The sequence below is a fragment of the Giraffa tippelskirchi genome, chromosome 4 (assembly GCF_054371585.1).
Source record: "Giraffa tippelskirchi isolate mGirTip1 chromosome 4, T2T-mGirTip1v1.2.pri, whole genome shotgun sequence".
Taxonomy (NCBI): Eukaryota; Metazoa; Chordata; class Mammalia; order Artiodactyla; family Giraffidae; genus Giraffa; species Giraffa tippelskirchi.
Genome location: NC_137278.1, coordinates 187,523,982 through 187,546,860, shown reverse-complemented (window position 1 = coordinate 187,546,860; position 22,879 = coordinate 187,523,982). Strand labels below are relative to the sequence as shown.

The 22,879-nt window shown below is 36.7% G+C and overlaps 1 long non-coding RNA gene across 1 annotated transcript in view; it reads right to left on the bottom strand.

Annotated features, from left to right (window-relative positions):
• Nucleotides 1-3,236: 3,236 nt before the first annotated feature.
• Nucleotides 3,237-22,879, bottom strand: part of LOC145503581 (uncharacterized) — a 217,037-nt gene continuing 197,394 nt past the window's right edge. Inside the window, exon 6 of the long non-coding RNA XR_014051574.1 lies at nucleotides 3,237-5,434. This is a non-coding gene — a long non-coding RNA (uncharacterized LOC145503581). The remainder of the gene's footprint in view (nucleotides 5,435-22,879) is intronic.

Below are 22,879 nucleotides of genomic sequence, written 5' to 3'. Positions count from 1 at the left end.
ACATTACATATGGACTTAGTTTTAAAAGAAATTGGAAAAAATGTAGTAGAATGTGCTTAATTAGCACAGATTCTGAAAAAAATAAATGTGTTAATTAATCACTCCTCTTGATTATCGAAGGTCATACCCATATACACAACATGCAAACCAGAAATTAGAAAGAGATATTTTGCCACCTAGCTCCTCTTCTGAAAAACTCTACCAAGCTTCTAGAAAAATTTACACTATATATTGAAATGTAAGTGCCCTGGTGTTCTGTTCTTAATAGAAGCTTGAGAATTATTCTGGTATGTAGTGCTTTGAGCTTTAAAAGAAAAAAAAAAGATGTTGATTGTGTGTCATGTTTCTTTCAGGATCTAATTACTCAATTACTTTTTCTCAAAATACTGACTTCTTGCTTTTATTTTTGGTGTATTGCTCACATGATGATGTTACTGAGGAATTAGAGCTTCAAGGAGTTTAACTTTCTCATCCGAAGTAAGATAACCTAATTTAGCAGCTATAGTAGAACAGGAAAGCAGCATGATACCAAAAAAAGGTTACACAGTGGGAAGTTCGTGCTGGCAAATACCAATTCACACCTGTTTTAGGCCTATAGACAACATCAGGGGTGCTATTTAAATGGACTCTGTGTGCAATTTATCCATTGTTCAGAGTCATTGAAATGAACTACACTGATTCTTCTCCTTGGCAATTATTCCAATTAAGTGGATGCACCATTTATCAGGGTGCTGATTAAGTGGGTTTAGTAGCAGGCACCAAAGAAAGACTGTGAAGAAATCTATGAAAGTGATATTCACACTTTCTCACACTCACTAACATTTTATGTTATGTAGTTTGCAACATAGAACATTCCACAGAAATACTGCAGAGTCTAGGGTTAGGGAGATGATTAAATGTTCCAAGTAAGTACAGTGAGATTTCAAATGTCAGCATAAAGAGAGATAATTGTGGGTTGAAACAACCTGCTGATCTTGGTATTGACTATTTAAATCTGGAACTTATAATGTAACAAGCTTTTTCTCTGGAAAGGGTCAAATTTTCCCTAGACAACTAACTTAAATTTATCTGCAGAGTACATAAAGACAGCCCACCACAAATTAACTAACACCACAGGTTAATAATCAAAACAGAGAAAATACATTTGTTGCTACACTGTCTGAAATTCCCGATGATCAGATTATTTAATTTTATTTTATGTTAATGTTAGTTTTATGCAAATTTTAATATTTATGGTAAGTGCTTTATAGGCCAAATATATTCTATTATATATCAATTTACCAGGATATTTCTGTCGAAAATTGAACATATAATGATGCATTACTATAAATAAATCAATTTGTTTTTTAAAACAGCTGAGAAGAAAGTAATGAATACAAATACATTGAAATTGATCTAAATTAAGAAATATAAAATAATGATAATATTTTCAAACAAGGAGTTTAATTGGTTCAGTTTTTTAAACTATAATATTGATTCACATCTGATTTTGATAACAAATCTGAATTTTTATTGTCTTTTCTACTGGACATGAACTATAGAGTCTTTTGCAGATTGATACCATCAAAAATTTGATAAAATGAAACATATTAAAGGAACATTTAGAAACAAAGGAATTTGGCTTTAAAATAGTAAACAAAAAGAAGTCTGAAATACAAATAATAGCATGTTAAATAATATATCACTTTCATGTTAAGTTTTAGAACAGGTACACTGAAATAAGTCCAGAATCACACTCTGAATCTAAGCAACCATATGAAAAGATTTTAAACTTACCCTCTTCCAATCTTCTTCTTCTGGCATCTGCTTGTTATTACTTTCTAGAAATATTTTTAGGAGCAGGTTTTCTGTTTACTGTCCAGAACTGTGAGGGGGCAAGATTCTATTCTACTTGCAGGCTGACATGTTAGCCTGCCAAGGTTTCACAGTTGTTAGCAAAACATGCAAATCTCCAGGGTCAAATTTCAGAGGACAACTTCCTACTAGTAGTAATAACAATAGCCAGACAACCACATTTTCACACTGATTCCCTGAACCTGAATTCCTACAGGCCAACATGAAGACAGCCAGATAATATATGCACCCATAAATAAAGTTAAAGAGAGGAGCCCTGTTTTTAGGGAACCTGCATTTTTTATACTAGACAGCAAATATGCCTGCCTGTTGCCCCAGAGGGAGATGCTGCAATCTTCCATAGTTGTTCACTATACAATTACACTTGAAAAAGAATAGTCAAGAACAAGGGCAGTCAGTGTCTGTGCTCATAACATTTGTAGAAACACAAGAGACCCTTAATTGTCTCTCAACACTAACTAGTTCAAATGAAAGCAGGTGACTCTGTTAACAGGCATAATCTTTAATCTTCCCTAATCTGTTGCTTTTGACAAATCACATGCAATCATCAGGATTCACATTATCAATGCATTATTTGTTGTATATCTTAGAATCAGTACTCACATAGAGTGTGCCAGAGCCTAATGATTGGAAATTGCTGTCATGGGACACATGCTATAATATTTTGTGAATGCTTTCCTATGGAAAGTTGACTCCATCCTTGGAGATTGAGTAAATTGTAACATACATGAGAATCCTTGAGCTTGATACTATATTTAGATATCAGTCATTTCCTTTTTAACAAGAGTTGACTTATTAGCACACCTGCCAATCAGTTCTAACCACTGGCCAATTAGGTAGAAGCCAATGTACCAAAATCAAAAGAAAATAATGATTAACTTGATTTGATTCTATTCTCTTCACTTTCATTGAAAATATTTTAGGCATTATAATGAGCCAAATAACCAACCTCACCATAGTTCCCTCTATGGAAATAATCAGGGGCTACCATGGAAAGGATGATAAGCTAAAATTAACATGGATTTTTGGAAAAGATAGACCAAAATTCAATTCTCAGCTCTGACAAGTAGTTGCACTTAACATTAAGTAATATATTACAGAATTATCTGAGATTAATTTTCTGCAATAAGAGCAACTTGAGAATGTTACAAAAATATTTAAGGAACATTTGCAAAGTGCCTGACACTTTGATAGATGACAACTGTTTCTCTATTTTTTATTTCTTTGTCTGTGAGATGTTTTCTTACACCTTTAGTTCACTATGATATATTTATTTTCTAGCTACTTTTAGAAGTATCTAGTCTATTTGCTTTGATTTTTAACTTTCTATAAAGCTGTTTATGCCACTTTGATAATTTGTATGCATGGAACCAACTTGCTTCTTGATAATCTTGCAATTTATTTGTCACACAACAAACAGAACTATGAATAAATGTAATTGATGATGAGAGCAACCCAGAAGAGAACAGAAAAGTACTGGAAAGCTGGAAACTAGAATTAAGATTATATAAAAAGAATAAAGAAAGAACAAAAAACGAGAATAGAGATGAGAAAAATGAGAAGAAAGAAAGAGATAGATCTCCCCAAGGAAGACAGTATAGAGAATGTGTGGGGGACATGACACTGAGCTAAAATCATGTCTTGGATTCCCATTATTCCCCAGGGGATGTTGCAAGGAGCTTCACTATTCAAAGGCAGAAAAGTGTGGGTGATATTAGAGGACCTCCTAAAACCATTTTAAAGACTAAATAATCTCATGAGTTTTAAAAATGTGCATCACCACTGGAGTCTGTAATATTAGAGAACAAAATTTGAAACGTACTGGAAGGAAAAGGTTTATAACTTTTCAGTTCAGTTCGGTTGCTCAGTCATGTCCGACTCTTTGCAACACCATGGACTGCAGCATGTCAGGCTTCCCTGTATGTCACCAACTCCCAGAGTTTACTCAAACTCATGTCTATTGAGTTGGTGATGCCATCCAATCATCTCATCCTCTGCTGTCCCCTTCTCCTCCTGCCTTTAATATTTCCTAGCATCTGGGTCTTTTCTGATGAGTTAGCTCTTCACATCCCGAGGGCAAAGTATTGGAGCTTGTTTCAGCATCAGTCCTAATGAATACTCAGGACTGATTTCCTTGAGGATTGACTGGTTTGATCTCCATGCAGTCCAAGAAACTCTCAAGAGTCTTCACCACAGTTCAAAAACATCATTTCTTCAGTGCTCAGCCTACTTTATGTGAGGTTCAACTCTCAGATCCATACATGACTACTGGAAAAACCATAGCTTGGATTATGTGGACCTTTGTTGACAAAGTAATGTCTCTGCTTTTTCATATGCTGTCTAGGTATGTCATAGCTTTTCCTCCAAGGAGCAAGCATCTTTTAATTCCGTGGCTGCAGTTACCATCTGCAGTGATTTTGGAGTCCAAGAAAATAAAGTCTGTAGCTGCTTCCATTGTTTCCCCATCTATTTGTCATGAAGTGATGTGAACAGATGCCATGATCTTAGTTTTTTGAATGTTGAGTTTTAAGTCAGCTTTTTCACTCTCCTCTTTCACCTTCATCAAGAGGCTCTTTAGCTCTTCTTTGCTTTCTGCCATAAGGATGGTGTCATCTGCATATCTGAGGTTATTGATATTTCTCCCAGCAATCTTGATTCCAGCTTGTACTTCATCCAGCACAGCGTTTCTCATGATGTACTCTGCATATAAGTTAAATAAGCAGGGTGACAATATACAGACTTGACGTACTCCTTTTCCTATTTGTAACCAGTCTGTTGTTCCATGTCCAGTTCTAACTGTTCCTTCTTGACCTGCATACAGATTTCTCAGGAGGCAGGGTGGTCTGGTATTCCCATCTCTTTCAGAATTTTCCAGTTTATTGTGATCCACACAGTCAAAGGCTTAGGCATAGTCAATAAGGCAGAAGTAGATGTTTTTCTGGAAATCTCTCTCTTTTTTGATGATCCAATGGATGCTGGCAATTTGATCTCTGGTTCCTCTGCCTTTTCTAAATCCAGCTTGAACATCTGGAAGTTCATGATTCATATACTGTTGAAGCCTGGCTTGGAGAATTTTGAGCATTACTTTGCTAGTGTGTGAGATGAGTGCAATTGTGCAGTAGTTTGAACACTCCTTGGCACTGCCTTTCTTTGGAATTGGAATGAAAACTGACTTTTTCCAGTCCTGTGGCCACTGCTGAGTTTTCCAAATTTGCTGGCATATCGAGTACAGCACTTTCACAGCATCATCTTTCAGGATTTGAAATAGCTCAACTGAAATTCCAGTTAAGTACCCATAAACTATATCATAAAATATATCATTGATGGAATTAGCATTTTAATTATGAAATGTGCTAGTTATGATGCTAATGAGGCAGGCATATTGTCAAGTTAAAGTACACAACTCAAAGCATGTTTATCAGGGAGAATAAGAATTATGCAAGCACCTATGAGAATTATGCAAGCTTCCTACCTGATAGGAACAGCAAGTTTCATGTCAAGTACTTGGTAGAAAACATATTCAATATCATTGCAGCCATCACAGAAGTTCTTATATCGAGTCATAGCTCAGCAGAGATTTCTGTTGGATAGTTAATTGAGAGAGGAATTTAAATGATTATTCAGTAGGTTTACAAATATTACTAAATATAAAACAGGAACTATAAGCACTTCAGAAAAGAAGGTGGAGAAGAAAGAAATCAGTAAGTAAAATTATCTGGTAATGATTATATACAGTACTATTTCCTTGTCTGAAAGCTATATTACAGAATTAAAGGTCAGATCAAAAAAGACTACATCATGCTTGTAGACTGACATTTTTCTGCCAAATTTAAACAGAATAGGAGATTCAAGATTCATTAACTTAAAAAGGAAAGTTCAAAATTTTAACTTTTAAAATTCAAACCTGAGGGCTTACTGTGTGTCATACATTATCATCCCTATGGTTGATAAACAGATTTTTGTCTGTTTCACTCTATATTCTAGAGTTAATTTATGCTATATTCTCAGTGCCTGGAAATGTACACATAATAGAAGTTTGAAAACTTTGCTAAATGAATATCTTTATAAACATCTTACAATATTTATATTATTACTCCTTTTACAGCAAAGAAAAGCAAGACACAGAAAGTTTAAGTAATTTGTTGAAAATTACCATGTAATTAATTGAAAAGTTGCAATTTGGATTTAGATTTCTCTTTCTCCAAAATATTTGGTCTTTTCTTTACACATGAGGATCTTCTGATTAACTCAGCTTGCAAAAGTACTGATAACAAATATAAATATCACATCATTTATTAAACATTCTTATGCACTTGGTACTGTGTTAAATGCTTTGCATGATTATTATTTTATTTAATCTTTTTGATAACCATGTGAGATAGTGTTATCTTGGTTAAGAATTAAGGGTCTAGAACTAGACAACCTGGATCCAAATGCCAGCTTTTCTACTTACTATCCACGTAACTTCAGGTGAGTTATTTAGATTTTTCATGCTTTATTTTCCTCATAGGGAGGCTATAAAGGATTACATTAGTCAAAATATGTAGAAAACATGACATAGTGTCTGACACTTGGCAATAAATTTTAGTTTATGCATGAGGATGTGGAGGTACAGATAAATTAATTCCCCTTGGTTGAAGTTTGGGGATGCAGCTAATAAAGAATGAATATCATCTTTTTTTCCTGGCTGAATTCTGACACAATTGAGAAGTAACATCAGAGAGTATAGAGCGATTTGGCATCTTTCATAAAATCTAAGATAATAAGTGTTAAACTACACGCCAATTTCAAAGTGATGTTATCAAGATGGTGAATAGGTTATTCCTGACTTTAGTTCCCGTCAGAAGAAGACTAACTAGCAACTATCCATAGACAAGATATCACTGTGAAAATCCCAGAATCTTGGAGTGAGGCTGAAGTACCTCCCTGGACTACAGATACTCATAGAGGGTAAGAGGAGATGCCACCTTTTGACTGCATTACCCCACAAGGCTGACACAGTGCCTGACACCAGGAAGACAGCCCTGGGCCTGTGGTATCTCCAGTGGGGAAAAAAAGGATCCCAAGGTGGACATCCACCTCTCCCAGTGTTGAAAGAGACTTCCCAGGAGGTCCACTTGGGTCACTGCTCATGAGCATCATTGGGGCAATCTTCTGGGCTTGACCACTGAGGATCAAAGAGAAGCAAAGAAAAAGGACAGGTCTTATGGCAATCAATCCACTTGAGATTTTTCAAGGTGTTGTAGCCTCAGTAAACCCTTCTAGTTGAGAAAGTAGAAAGACTGTGCCTAAAAATAAGAACAAATTTGAGACAGATCACCCTTAATTATTTCAACATGCTCTATTTGTTATATAATGTCCGAAGAAAGTGAAAGTGAAAGTTGCTCAGTTGTGTCTGACTCTTTGTGACCCCATGGACTAGTCCATGGAAATCTCCAGGCCAGAATACTGGAGTGGGTAGCCTTTCCCTTCTCCAGGGGATCTTCCCAACCCAGGGATTGAACCCAGGTCTTCCGCATTGCAGGCAGATTCTTTACCAGCTGAGCTACAACGGAAATCCAAGAATACTGGAGTGCACAACTTATCCCGTCTCCAGTGGATTTTCCCAGGAATCAAACCGGGGTCTCCTGCATTGAAGGCAGATTCTTTACCAACTGAGCTATCAGGGAAGCCCATAAATGTCCAAAAGAAATCAATTATTTGTTGGGGAATACAATAACATATTTAGCTTTATAATTTTTATACAAAGGGGTTAATATTTAACAAATATTTGACAAGAAACAGGATAAAATAAAAGTAAAGGAAAAACTTGAGAATTGAAAAGAGAATGAAAATGCCATTCACAGCAACATGGATAGACTTAGAGATTATATACTAAGTAAAATAAGTCAAAGAAAGAAAGACAAATATCATAGGATAAGTACTTATGCTCATATATGCTCAGTCATGTCTGATTCTTTGCAACCCCATAGACTGTAGCCCACCAATCTCCTCAGTCCATGGGATTCCTCAGGCAAGAATACCGGAGTGGGTTGCCATTCCTTTCTCCAGAAAGCACTTATATGTGGAGTCCAAAAAAAAGATGATACAAATGAACTTATCCATAAAACAGAGATAGACCCACAGATATAGAAAACAAACTCATGGTTACCAAAAGGGAAAGGGACGGAGGGTGGAATTAATTGGCAGTTTGGGATTAACAGATACACTACCATATATAAAACAGATAACCAGCAAGGATCTACCATATAGCACAGGGAACTATACTCAATGTTTAATAATAAGCTGTAAAGGAAAGGTATCTGAAAATAAATAGATACATATGCACGTATAATTCAATCACTTTGCTGTACACTTGAAACTAACACAACACTGTAAATCAATTATAATTTAAAAAAAAGAAAAAAAAAAGACAGGTAAATCAGATACTTTTACAGATAGTTTTACAAATCATTATGATTTATATATTTAAGACAATAAATTAAAGTAAAAAGAATCTTGTCAGAATCTTAAATCTATACAATGTAGACACAGGCTTTGGAAGACGTTTCATCTTGTCCAAAATGTCCAGAACATATTTGGCCCATGAAAACGTCCTTGAAATCTAGCTTTGATCAAAGTGACCATGAGCATGTTTGGTTCATGTCAAAAGGTTTTAGACAAGACCAGATGTCTGCTAATCAGATAAAGACAATTCAAAATTGTATCTTTTTCATTTGTAAAAATAAACTTTAAAATGTAGTAAACAGACTTAACAGATTTGACACAGAAAAACAATGTTTATTGGAATGGAAAATGAATCAATTAAAACATCCAGGAAAATCGAAGATGGAAAAAAATTGGAAAATACTGAAAAGAAGATAAATGATGAATGGGACATAACATTATTGAATGTATCATGGGATTTCAGTCCTATTGGGAAAGACATATTAAAATGGGGAGAAGAAACAATATTTCAATGGAAATTGACTGAAAATTTTCAAACTGATCAAAGGTATCAACATGATGAATACAAAGAGATATACCCGTAGACACGGCATAGTAAACTGACTACTAACCCCAGGAAGAAATATATCAAAGAAAACAGAGAAAGAGATGCACAATGATTTAGAGAAGCAGCAATATGACAGAGACTAGATTTTTCAAGAAAAAGAAAATTTCAGTGAAAATAAAACTTTTAACATACTGGTGAAATAACTGCCAAAACAAATCCACTTTGGAGCTATGATCTTCCAGAAAGAAAGGTGAAAAATGTTCTTTGCAAATAAAATTGGCACAGATAGAGTTAGTTGCCCTCAGGCTCAACATAGCTCAGTTGGTAAAGAATTCGCCTGCAATGCAGGAGACACAGTTCTATTCCTGGGTCAGGAAGATATGCTGGAGACAGGATAGGCTACCCACTCCATTATTCTTGGGCTTCCCTTGTGGCTCAGCTGGTAAAGGATCTGCCTGTAATGCAGCAGACATGGGTTCAATCCCTGGCTTGGGAAGATCCCCTGGAGAAGGTAAAGGCCAGCTACCCACTCCAGTGTTCTGGCCTGGAGAATTTCAGGGACTGTATAGTCCATGCGGTCACAAAGAGTTGGACACGACAGAGTGACCTTTACATAGTTAGTTGCCCTTAGGTCCAAACTAAAAAGATGCTAAAATATTCAGGAGATTTAAAACTACATATATTATTCAAGAAATTGTTCAGTCGCTCAGTCATGTCTGATTCTTTGTGACCCCATGAACTGCAGCACTTCAGGCTTCCTTTCCTTCACCATCTCCCAGAGCTTGCTCAAACTCATGTCCACTGAGTCGGTGATGTCATCTAACCATCTCATCCAATGCTGTCCCCTTCTCCTCCTGCCTTCAATATTTCCTAGAATCTGGGTCTTTTCTGATGAGTCAGCTCTTTGCATCACATGGGCAAAGTATTGGAGCTTCAGTTTCAGCATCAGTCCTAATGAATGCTCAGGGCTAATTTCCTTTAAGATTGACTGTTTTGATCTCCATGCAGTCCAAGGGACTCTCAAGAGTCTTCACCACAGTTCAAAAGCATCAATTCTTCAGTGCTCAGCCTTCTTTTTGGTCCAACTCTCACATCCATACATGACTACTGGAAAAACCATAGCTTTGACTATGTGGACCTTTGTTGACAAAGTAATGTCTCTGCTTCTTCATATGCTGTCTGAGTATGTCATAGCTTTTCATCCAAGGAGCAAGCATCTTTTAATTCCATGGCTGCAGTCACCATCTGCAGTGATTTTGGAGTCCAAGAAAATAAAGTCCGTAGCTGCTTCCATTGTTTCCCCATCTATTTGTCATGAAGTGATGGGAACAGATGTCATGATCTTAGTTTTTTGAATGTTGAGTTTTAAGTCAGCTTTTTCACTCTCTTCTTTCACCTTCATCAAGAGGCTCTTTAGCTGTTCTTTGCTTTCTGCCATAAGGATGGTGTCATCTACATATCTGAGGTTATTGATATATCTCTGAGGAAATTGATATTTATACATATTAAGTGGAAATAAATTTAATTCCAATAAACTCAGTTATCCAAATAGAGACAACATTTGTAAGACATAAGAAAAAAAAGGGACCATAATATTTCTGTTTAAAAAATGGCCAATCATCAATATAAAGACACAGAAATTTTGGAATTAAAAGAGTCAAAAAAATATACCATGCAAGAACTAACCAAAAGTGTACATCAATAATCTATATTTATTTAATTATGAATTTAAAGAATGTATAGAAGGCATCAAAAATATATTAAAATTTACTTAATAGTATGTACTCAATAAGCTCAGAAATGCTATAAAACAAGTATGAATAAATTTCAAAGAACTAAAATAATGCAGAAACTTTTTCTAATCACAACTGTACTTCAGAAATCAATAGCAAACTAATAGGTAGATACTTTTCAAATATTTCAAGTAAGAAATTTTACAAAAGAAATCAAAAGAAAAACAGAAAATATTTTAAACTGAATGAAAATATAATTATAATACATTAAAATGTATGGGATGCAGCTAAAACAGCACTGTGTTAACAGTGATATAGGCAAATGTGCACCAAAATACATGCAGCATAATTCTCTTAGCAGTATTATTTAGAAGAGCCCCAAACTGAAAATAAACTAAATATTAACATTCATCAATACAAAAATGAATAAATTATGGTATATTCATAGAATACTATGCAAAAATGAAACAGAGCTATTTCAGCAACATTGACACCAATATTACTAATTATATTTGTGATTATGTATATAATATGTATATGTATATACAAGAAAAGAAGCAGACATGGTATATGTGTTCTGTAATTTTTTATTTATATATCTATAGCAATAAAAGTCAGAAGCATCATTAACTCTGGGGCTAAAACTGACTGAAGTGGACAAGAGAGTATATTTACATTATAAGAATTAACTGTAATTTAGAATTCGTGCAATTTATATATGTCTATACCAAAAACATTTATAAAATAGTAAAAAAGAAGGAGATAGATATCAAGTAGTAACTATTAATAATAGGTTCTCTTATGGAACGTAAAATTTTGGAACCCCATAGATGTTCCAATTTGTTCCTCCATCTTTCAGTATCAATCCATATCTACCATTTAAGCATGCTCAGCTTGATAAACTATTCAGCTTATTCCTACATCTTTCTTTAGATTTGCTACTTGCTTCTTTTGCATGTGGTTTTGGAAAATTGTAAACAGCCTCTAGATACAGCCCCTAAGACATTCCATGCACACATCACACAAAAACAGCTCAGCTCCAGGGTCATAGGAAGGATCCACAAAGTTTGGAAGATTAGATGAATATTTTCGTAAAACATTTCCAATTTTGGCTTAAATATGATGCTCAACCTGATATTTACTGTCATCTCAGAGGACTACATCACAGCCATGATGTGATTTTTGTCAACTATCATTTTCAAGGGAAAACTTGATATCTAGTGTATTAGGGTGGGCCAACTAATTGAACAAAATGTATAATGGCTTAAGTACAAGGAGAAGTTTATATTTCATTCACATAGGAGTCTAAGATTGTAACAAATCTGCCTTGGGGGAAGAATTTGTGTAATTCTTCAGGGATCCAGACTGACTGAGGTCTTAACAACTTTGGCCTGTGTTTCACAAGGTCACTTGGAATTGAAATTCTATGAAATTTTTAGAATGGAAGAATGGATATGAACAGTTACACAGACAAGGCCTGGAAGTGGTGAACATCAATCCTATTGATAGTCCATTGGTAAGAACTCAGTTACATTTCTGCACAGAGGCAAAAGGTATTCAAGTTCAGTTTTCAGGAAGAGAGAAAAGCATGAATTTTGGCAAACAGTCAGCCATCTTCATAAGGCCTAGGAAATACAATGCTTTTGAAGATTTCAAATATGAATAGCTGGTAACATTTTAAAATAGCTATCACTATGATTTTGCAGCAGAGTGACATAATACCTTAGACGCTTTTAGGCTTATCATCAGTTTATGGTGTAAACTTGAACACTTTGTAAAGAAGAGGCCAAATGCAAGACCAGTTTCAGGGTTGATAGGACCTGTGATTTATTTCAGAAATTACCAACGTAATTGGAATCAAGAAATAACCATTTTCATGAAATCATTAGAGCACAAATAATAGCAACTGGGAGACTATTTTAGAGTTGGTAGGAATTGTAGACATGGGGTCCATTATTTGTCAACCCCTCTATCTGTAGAAGTAGATAATGACATATGCACTATTATAAGCATGGTTAATGCTGCCATACAGACAGATTAACCTCCAGTTCTCAGCTGGATTCTCTTTAAAGTTGGAGACTGCTGATGTTTCATATAATGGCTCTTCATTTTTTTCACTTGTTTCCATTTCAGCAGTTACCATTTTTGTCCTGGCCCTCATAACTACACACATGGATTGTTTCAACAGACTCCTAGCTGTTCTCCCTCAATTCAGTTTCATGCCAATCCATTCTTCATAGTACTTATGAAATTAATCTTCCTGAAACACTGTTTCATCACATCTCTTTCCTGTTCCAGAATGAGGTGGTTCCTAGTTTCTTGCTGAATCCAGTGGAAGGCTCTCTACTTTCTCCTTTTAAATTCTGCTCTTATCAGCCTGATATTAGACATATTTATGGACCATTAACATAGTCATGTAATCTTATGACTCTTCATATGACACGTTCACTTCCATGTCTGTGCACTTTACCTCTTTTCATTCTCTCTTTCTTTAGGGCTCCCGCTTCTTTCAACAATATTTCACTTTTTTCCTCCAACAGTAATCATATATTCTTCTTTTCCAAAGCCTCTATTCTCATTTGTCACCTCCTAGCAGGGAAATGGCAACCCACTCCAGTGTTCTTGCCTGGAAAATCCCAGGGATGGCGGAGCCTGGTGGGCTGCCGTCTATGGGGTCGCACAGAGTTGGACACGACTGAAGCGACTTAGCAGCAGCAGCAGCAGCAGATATATACTCTCACTTTACACTTAAAATTCACTAGTCATTACATATTTGCAAGTTGAACTTCACTGTTTCACATGAGAAAGGAGAGTATGGATATATACTTAGGATTCTTACCAACAGTAACATGTGTTCTAACTCTTTCGTGTGCTTTCAGGATTCATAACTCAATGCACTACATGCAGAAAGTATTTGGCCTATGTGACACTTTACTTATTCAATAATATTATAGTTTATTTTCATTCCACCTTTTTGGAAGGAGACTAGGCTTATGAAGATGTATAAATAATATGGTAAGAGAGCATAAACTATAAGTACCTGAGAAAAATGGAGTCAAGAAAGAACTTCTAACCCCCCCAAAATGTATCGCTAAAGTCCTATAAACTTTATCAGAGCAGATGCCAAGTTTGGCTACAAGCTTTTTGGCAGTCAGCAAGTGAGAGGAATCCTGCATAAAAGTGAACTGTTTTCTTAGGAATAGCATATCTAACTAATATTCCTTATACTATAATGAGCCATATTCTTAAGCTTAAAACTATTCTTAGACCAATAAATATAGGCGATTTGTACTATTCAACTTGTGAACCATGAAAATGAGCCAACTGAGACAGAAAAGTAGTAAAAGAATTGGAAAAAATGACTGAAACAGAACTCTCTAATCTTCCAGGCATTCAAACTGGAAGCAAGCTGATCAAGTGCTTACTTAAAAAAAAGGGAACAAATTGGTCCAATGGTGAGCTGACCCCAAGGAAGAATGAGCCAATGGACAATTATCTTTGCAATTTTAAAGGTAAATGAGCCTTGTAGGAAAAAGAGGACATATTTTTAACCTACTGCTTAGTATTCTTTCAACTTGCATGATCTTTTTTTTTTTTTTTTTCAGATTATGGATCAGGCCTAGTGTTCTTTGAGAAACATGGCCAAAACTGTCTACACATTATACATTGCTCCTTTTCCTTTGAGAGAATCTTTATTACGTTCAGAAAGCCAGTATAACAGCTAAAAATACTCCCTTTCCAGTTGCAAATACTTCTTTGAAACTGGGATAAGATATATGGCACAGTTCTAAACAGACACAAGATGAGGATTTCTGAGTTTTCACTTTGCTGATAAGTGTCCTGCTCCTTGTGTTCCTCTTTTCTTCTTGATGCCTGAAATGTAGCCATGATGTTTGGAGAAGAAGCAGTCCCTTGACAGCCTCCAGACCACAGTAATAAAGATGAAGGCCTACATGTGTACACTGGAGGATAAAGAGAGAAAGGCCATATCTTTATGGCAGTTGAGCCACTGCATGAATCCAGGACTACATCTTACCTTTGGCCTTCAATTGCTTTAAGACTTAGATTTGAATTGTAAAAGTGCCTTCACCAAATATTCAAATGGTTGAAAGTGAGGTGGGATTGGGTAGAAGTCAGACCAAGCAATATGGAGACAGTGTCTTGACCTGACTGTAGGGCTGATATTTGATGTTTAAGCCAGTGGCCCACTATCTGGTGCCTCAAGGGCCATCGTCATTGGAACCCAAGGGAGCTGCTCATGACACATAAGACAAAGTTTATATCATAAACAGATGAGGGCCTGCAGCATTTCGAACTGATCAGAATTCCAGCTGGAAACTCAATATATGTGTGATAGCCACTCTCGTTGCAGAAGAAGACTGGTAAAATTAAACTCTTCAAGTTCAAATTCTCAATCTGGGATTCAGAGCAGAACTTCCTACTGGAAAAATGAACTTCTAAAAGTAGGTGAGGCAAATAGCTTCATAATCAGCCTGTACAGTGGATATTGAGAGAAAAACTAATCATATTTTGCAGATAATTGGAAGCAATAGTCCATTGAATTCCTGAAAATTGGATGTGAGGTACGAGAGAAAGATTCAAACATGACTTTTCAGTGGAAAGTGTTTAGTTGAGCCACTGAGGGATGGATGTACCATCCAGTGTATTGAGGAGACTTGAGGAAAAGCAGTTTTAGAAGGAATATCAGTTAAAGTTCGGATATGTACAAATTAAAACATTTATCAGGCATCCATTTGGAGATAATTAAGTAGACGATCAAATATATGAGTGTACCATTTAGGAGAGAATTCTAGGCAGGAGATTTAAGTTTGAGAGTGGCTAGCAAATAAATAATAGTGAAAGTCATGAGACTGGCCAGACATGCTAATAAATGATGGATCTTGGATTAGGATTTGGTTAGGTCCAAGCAAAGATGTGGGGCTTCCCTGGTAGCTCAGACAGTAAAGAACCTTCCTGCAATGCAGGAAACCCAGGTTTGATCCCTGAGTCAGGAAGATCCCCTGGAGAAAGGAATGACTACCCACTCCAGTATTCATGCCTTGAGAATTCCATGTGCAGAGGAGCCTGGTGGGCTTACAGTCCATGCGGCCTCAAAGAGTTGGACATGACTGACCAATTCACACTTCACCTTCAAGCAAAGATGTGAAGGTAGTGTCTATAGTGAGTGGATCTGAAGAAGTCAAGGCTACTATTTAATGATAAAGCCATTTGACCTTCTTGTTCAAAAGGCAGGTCAAAGATGGTATGGGGTAATTTTGTAATGAGAGGCTTGCTGTTGAAAGAAAATTCAGGTTTTCCTACATCAGGGAAATGATTGGGGTTAAGTGTGAAATGGGACTAGCTGAGGAAAATAGATCAGAAAATTTATATCTCAATAGACTTCAAGGACAAGGAGCCAGATGAACAAGTACTGACTTGGTGATTCCAAGAGCTAAGGAGAGCAATGGGATAAGTGAGTAAACAAGGGAGAAAAAGAGTGCTGTTAGAATTTATTATATTTAGTCATTTTTATATGCAGTAAACATATCTATTGTTCTGTATCTGATCACTTGGAAGGTTTTTGTGTTTGATTATGGCTTTTGCATTTCAGCAGGATCTTGCTCATGATGTTGTATTGTCTTGTATATTTCATTTTTGAATGTGAGCTGTCATGTCTGCCACTTTATTTTTTGAGAATTTGGGGGCTCTGAGTTGAGTGAAAGGTGAGTTTCTCTCATGAAGAGCTGCATCACTTCTACTAGGTACTGAGAACACTAAGGATCCTGAAGGAAGACTAATAAACATGGAACTTATGGGATTTCTGGAATCAGAAAAGAAAGTGTGAACTGGTGTTAGACCATCTTGTGAGAGTTGGCATGTGGTGGTGTCTTTTCAGGAGAAGGAAATGGCAACCCATTCGAGCATTCTTGCCTGAAGAATCCCATGGACTTTTTCAGTTCAGTTCAGTTCAATCACTCAGTCATGTCCAACTCTTTGTGACCCCATGGACTGCAGCACACCAGGCCTCCCTGTCCATCACCAACTCTTGGCATTTACTCAAACTCATGTCTATTGAGTCGGTGATGCCATCCAACCATCTCATCCTCTGTCATCCCCTTCTCCTCCTGCCTTCAATTTTTCCCAGCATCAGGGTCTTTTCAAATGAGTCAGTTCTTCATATCAGGTGGCCGAAGTATTGGAGTTTCAGCTTCAGCATCAGTCCTTCCAATGACTATTCAGGACTGATTTCCTTTAGGATGGACTGGTTGGATCTCCTCACAGTCCAAGGGACTCTCAAGAGTCTTCTCCAACACCACTAGTGGAGATTTCTCTTTTCCTCCAGTTGACTCCAAAGTCAGGGCAAGAAAGTTTCCGTTGTACCCTCCGGTGGGGAAAATTCACCCTCTTATTTTCCACCATTCTATTTTCAGTGTCTGTGGTCCTGGACCACACCCATGTGAAAGGATGCCTCTAATCTTTGCTTTGGAAGCTGGATATCACTGGATTCCAATTGTCTTTAAAGACAAAACTGGCTTCAGTTCTCTGGATTCCTGCTTTCCACTCAGTTCTGTTTTCTAATTTGATTTCCTAGCCCAGTGATGTTCTTAAATATTATTATTTTTAATTATGCATTCTGTGTAGGTTGTTTTATAAATGACTATAGCTGAGAAGTCCACAGACTGCCTGTCAGGCCCTTTGTTTTCTAAAGAATATGGCTGCTGGGCTCACTATGTTTACAAGGCGAGACACTGAGCATGTAATCGAATTACTTGTCCATTCAATTAAAATCAGCTTTTATAGTACAGACTTCAAAAGTCTGACTCATGTGATAGACACTAACTTAGATAATGGATGTGAAATTGTTCACTTCTAACATTCCAGATGCTGCTGCTGCTGCTGCTAAGTCACTTCAGTCGTGTCCGACTCTGTGCGATCCCATGGACGGCAGCTCACATGGATGGCAGCTCACCAGGCTCCGCCGTCCCTAGGAGTCTCCAGGCAAGAATACTGGCGTGGGTTGCCATTTCCTTCTCCAGTGCATGAAAGGGAAAAATGAAAGTGAAGTCACTCAGTCGTGTCCGACTCCCAGCGACCCCATGGACTGTAGCCTACCAGGCTCCTCCATCCATGGGATTTTCCAGGCAAGAGTACTGGAGTGGGGAGCCATTGCCTTCTCCGAGATAAAGAATCCTCCTGCCAATGCAGGAGATGGGTGAGAGGTGGGTTCAATCCCTGGGTCGGGAAGATCCCCTGGAGAAGGAAATGGCAACCCATTCTAGTATTCTTGCTGGAAAATCCATGGATAGAGATGCCTGGCAGGCTACAGTCCATTAGCCTGCAAAAGAGTCAGACAAGTCTTAGCGACTAAACAACATTCATTATGGGATGTATTCAAAATAACTGGGGCTTAATCTTGCCTGTACTACTCATCACATTCCCAAAATTAAGGAGACAATGCTCTTGACCCATAAATCCATATTCTCAGCAAAGTACTATGACTTTAATAAGGGCAATTTCATCATTAAATATAATATTGGTATGAAATGGCAAGAGTAGTCTTTGTAACTTGTTTCTGTGATAGAAACAGATAGGTACTCTGGACCTGTTCATCTGGCACCCTCAGTGATGAATTAAATTTTGGTTTTTAATTATCTCAATACTCATCATTAACAACTGTGTTGGGGCTAAAAGAGTGCAACTTTTTTTTTTTTTTTTCCAAATTTAGAATTTTCTTCCTCAACTTCTGAGTACATGTTTTCTATCTCGTTAACTTATCTCATGTATCTGGATATGAGAAGAGATCACTTACATATTCATATACTGTGTTTTGTGTATATTTCTACAGATGAGTACTGTTAAATGACTTAATGAGTACTATAAATATCTTAAGATGTGTATTAATAGAAATACAAAAAGTTAGGAAATAAATGTTATGCTTATGTTCTTTACCTTATTTTGCAGGTCTTTCCTGTCTTCACAGGTTGTCAGAAAAATTGGTAGTAAAGCTGGTGGGTCAGTGTAGAGAGCCATTGTCTCATTCATTACCATCAAAGCTGATAGGGACTGCCCTGCCACTGGACCTTACAAATATATAAATATTTTATACCCATATTCATCTTTATGGGTGAAATCCCTTGTCAAGAAACCTTAATTGTTCTTCTGGTTATAATTCCATGTTTGGAGGTAATATTCTTTTCTGTGTAAAGCTGATTATCAAAATTTTTTTCTTTTTACTATGGCTGCAGTCCAGCATGCCTAGATAGACAACATTAAGTATTGAACAACAGTTAGAAAAATAAATGGAAATATATGTATTGACCAATGTCATGCTAAGCCAAGAGCAGTTTTTTTCTTTGCATTGATCTGAGAGATTTAACATTTGGATTATGATGTAGACTTTGACTTTTGGCTCTAAGCTCACAGAGCAAATTCATCGTCTATGTGAGGGGCATTCAAACTGGAGTTTGACCCACTTCAGAGCTGGCCACCAGATGGCAGATAAAACAGTTCTCATATTAATAGCTGAAAAAAAAATGGAGCTAATTTCTTTAATCATATGTTGATACCCAAGAACTACTAGGGTCAAAATCTTGGGATATCATTTAGTTTTACTTTGGTTTTTGTTTGTGGATGTTCGTAAAACCAGATATTTGGAACACTGGTGCCATCTGCACATTTCATATTGTTATTTGAATGCACATACTCAAGTTTCAGAAGGGGATTTTTTTTTTTTTTAATCATGCCAGGTTGCTGATTAGTTGATTGATGAGTTAGAGCAAAATCAAACATGAGTATGTCTGTGTTGACTACTGGGTAAACCCAAAACATCAAGGGTGAAAAGGGCCTCAAGTGAGAGGAGTTTGAGGATGTTTCTGAGGGAGAGAGAAAGGATGACAAAATTTTCTGTAAATTGGTTCTCCCATCTTTAGTAACAGCCAGTTTTCTCAAACATGAAAATTGTTTCCAAGAACCAACTTTATTGCTTTTCCTCACAATTAGAGAAAAGGAGGCAGTAGTGTTCAAATGATGCTTGACAGCCCGGGTAACAAGCACCAACCATCTGTGCTATAGCAGCTCTGTTTGTATTTTTAATGTTTACACATACAGCACAGATAATTAAAAATAACTATAATTAAAAATGATTATAACAAATTACTTTTCCCTCAACAGTAATATGTGTCTGTAACTTCTAAGTTACTTACTAAAGTAACCTTTATGGAGTCTAACAAGAAAACATTGCAATTTTTGCCTTGTTTCTGAAAGTTTATAGACTTGGGGGAAGGGAGAGTTTCCCAACCATGAAACTATTTGGTTTAAAGTACTTCACAAACTGTTCATAGTATAGGAATTATTTCTGTACCAATAATGCAAGAGAATTATTTTTTCTGTGAAGGAAAGATCAAATGTAGTTTTTTCTCTAAAAATCTAAAGTTAAATGACTAGGAAGGGATGAAAAAAAAAAAAAAAAACAAACGTATCTCCTTGCATAGCCCTTCATTAAAGCAGTTAATTTTTTTCAAAGTGTTATATGAAATATGAAGAGGAGATTCCCATTAGGAACAATACTCTTCTCTGCCTTGTTAAGAATCTTTGATTATCTTCCAATTACCTTATCTAAAAAAGATGCTGGTTAATAACAGAAGTCAAACAGTATTTCCACAGAAAAGTAGGGAAGCTGACATAATGTTTGTGGAAGGATTTGAAATTTAACCAGGAATTAGAGATTAAGCATGTGATCCTTAGAACTAGACCACCTGGATTCTAATTACATATCCTCCATTTTCTGAGGATGGGTCAATGTTACTCATGCCTTAGTTTTCTCATCTACATCATGTGGACTATAATAACATATCTCAACTCGTAGTGGCAAAGATAAAGTTAATACACATAGATGCTTGAATTTACATAGTAAATTTAAAAATAAATAATAATACCTACTTATAGTTGGCCACCTGTGAGAAGTTTATGGCTACATGCCTTTAAGTTCTGTGTCTCAGATGGTAAAAAATCTGCTTTTAATCCAGGAGACCCAAGTTCGAGTCCTAGGTTGGGAAGATGCCTTGGAGAAGGGAAGGGCTACTCAATCCAGCATTCTTGCCTGGAGAATTCCATGGACAGAGGAGCCTGGCAGGCTATAGTCCATGGGGTTGCAAAGTCGGACACAACTGAGTAACTAACACTTAAGCTCTAATCCCCTTCAAACCATTGGCAATTGCTAAATTCCCTGCATACTACCTATGTTTGCTAAAGTAGACTCTGTAACTATTGTTTTTTAGTCACCCAGTCGTGTCTGACTCCCTGCAGCCCTGTGGACCACAGCACGCCAGGCTTCCCTGTCCTTCACCATCTCCTGGAACTTGCTGAAATTCATGTCCATTGAGTCGGTGATGCCATCCAATCATCTTGTCCTCTGTCATCCCCTTCTCCTCCTGCCTTCAATCTTTCCCACCATCAGGGTCTTTTCCAATGAGTTGGCTCTTCCCATCAGGTGGCCAAAGTATTATAGCTATAGCCTAGTTTAAATTCAGAGAACAGGATATTCACAACTATTGGATTCTGTTTTAAGGATTTCAAGGTGAATCAAAATGAAACTGGAAGACAAATTAGCATCCTTCCTGGGATATTTAATAATATTTTATATTTTAATTTTTTCAGCTTTATTTTCTGTACCCATTTATAAAATACTACAGCTATAGTTATTTTTAAATTTTTGTTTTTAAACTTTATATTAGACTTGAAAGTGATTTACACACCACTAATAAGTATTAGCTTATTTTAAATTTCACTAAATATATACTTTTACCAAGAGTACTTTCTTATATTTTTATGTAATTAACTGGTACCCTTTCATTTTAGCTTGAGTAACTTCCTTTAGTATTTCTTTTAAGACAAATCTAGTGGTAACAAACTCCTTTAACTTTTGTTTGATAAAATCTTTATCTCACTTTTATTTCTGAAGGATGCTTTGACAGGTAAAGCATTCTTGGTTAGTAGATTTACTATTTTTGCACCTCTCATGCCCTGTTAAGTTTTCTTCTGAGAAATCCACTGATAGCTTTATGGCTCCTTTGGTTGTAATGAATGTTTTTTTCTCAATGCTGCTTTCACCGTTCTCTCTTCTCCATCTTTGACTTCCATGATACACATATTCATTTTCAATAATATCCCATAAATCCTGCAGTCTTTCTTCATTCCTTTTAATTCTTTTGTCTTTTTTCCTGACTGGATAATTTCAAGTGATCTATCATCAAATTCATGAATGTTTTTCTTCTAGTTGGTTGAGTTTGCTATCAATGCTCTCTATTGCATTATCATTTAATTCATTGTGCTTTTCAATTTTATTTTATTTTTTATGATTTCTGTCTCTGTTGAACTTATATTTTGTTCATGTGTGATTGGCCCTTGAACAACACAAGTCTGAACTCTGCAGGTCCACTTATACATAAATTTTGTCTTTCAGTACATATGAACTATAATACTACTTGGGCTTCCCTCATAATTCAGTTGCTAAAGAATCTGCCTGCAGTGCATGAGACCCCGGTTTGATTCCTAGGTCAGGAAGATCTGCTGTAGAAGGAACAGGCTACCCACTCCAATATTCTTGGGATTCCCTTGTGGCTCAGCTGGTAAAGAATCTGCCTGCAAAGCAGGAGGCCTGGGTTCGATCCCTGGGTTGGGAAGATCCCCTGGAGGAGGCCATGGCAACCCACTCCAGTGTTCTTGCCTGGAGAATCCCCATGGACAGAGGACCCTGGCAGGCTACAGTCCGTGGGGTCACAAAGAGTTGGACATGACTGAGTGACTAAGCACAGCACAGTGTCATGCTTTCTTGATTTTTGGGGTTCCTTGAAGTCTTGCTTTGCTCTTTTAACAAAGAAAAAGATACTTTCTCCAGTCTTTACTGACTGGCTTCACTAAAATAACACTTTTACCCATCAGAATCATGGCTAGGGATTATGAGACTCTCAGATTTTTTCCTATGGATGTACAGACTCCACACCTTTTGTTCCCTTAAGGGGGAAATTCTTAAGATTGTTTGGCTTCTCACAGTCTTGCAAAGCATGGCTGGGTGTCAAAAATCTCGTTTGTTTTCCCTAAGGTAGTGCCCTGAAATATTCTAATTTGTATGCCATCTCTCAATCCTGCAAAGTCATCTGTAAAGGCTCACACTTGGCATTGGTGGGGGATGTGCATGGGAAGAGGGTCAAAGTAGGGGTGAGATTGTCAGAACTTTGAGGTGTCCACAAACCACAGGTCTACAGACAGCATCCCAGTTGGCTTGTGGGCAGGTTCCGTG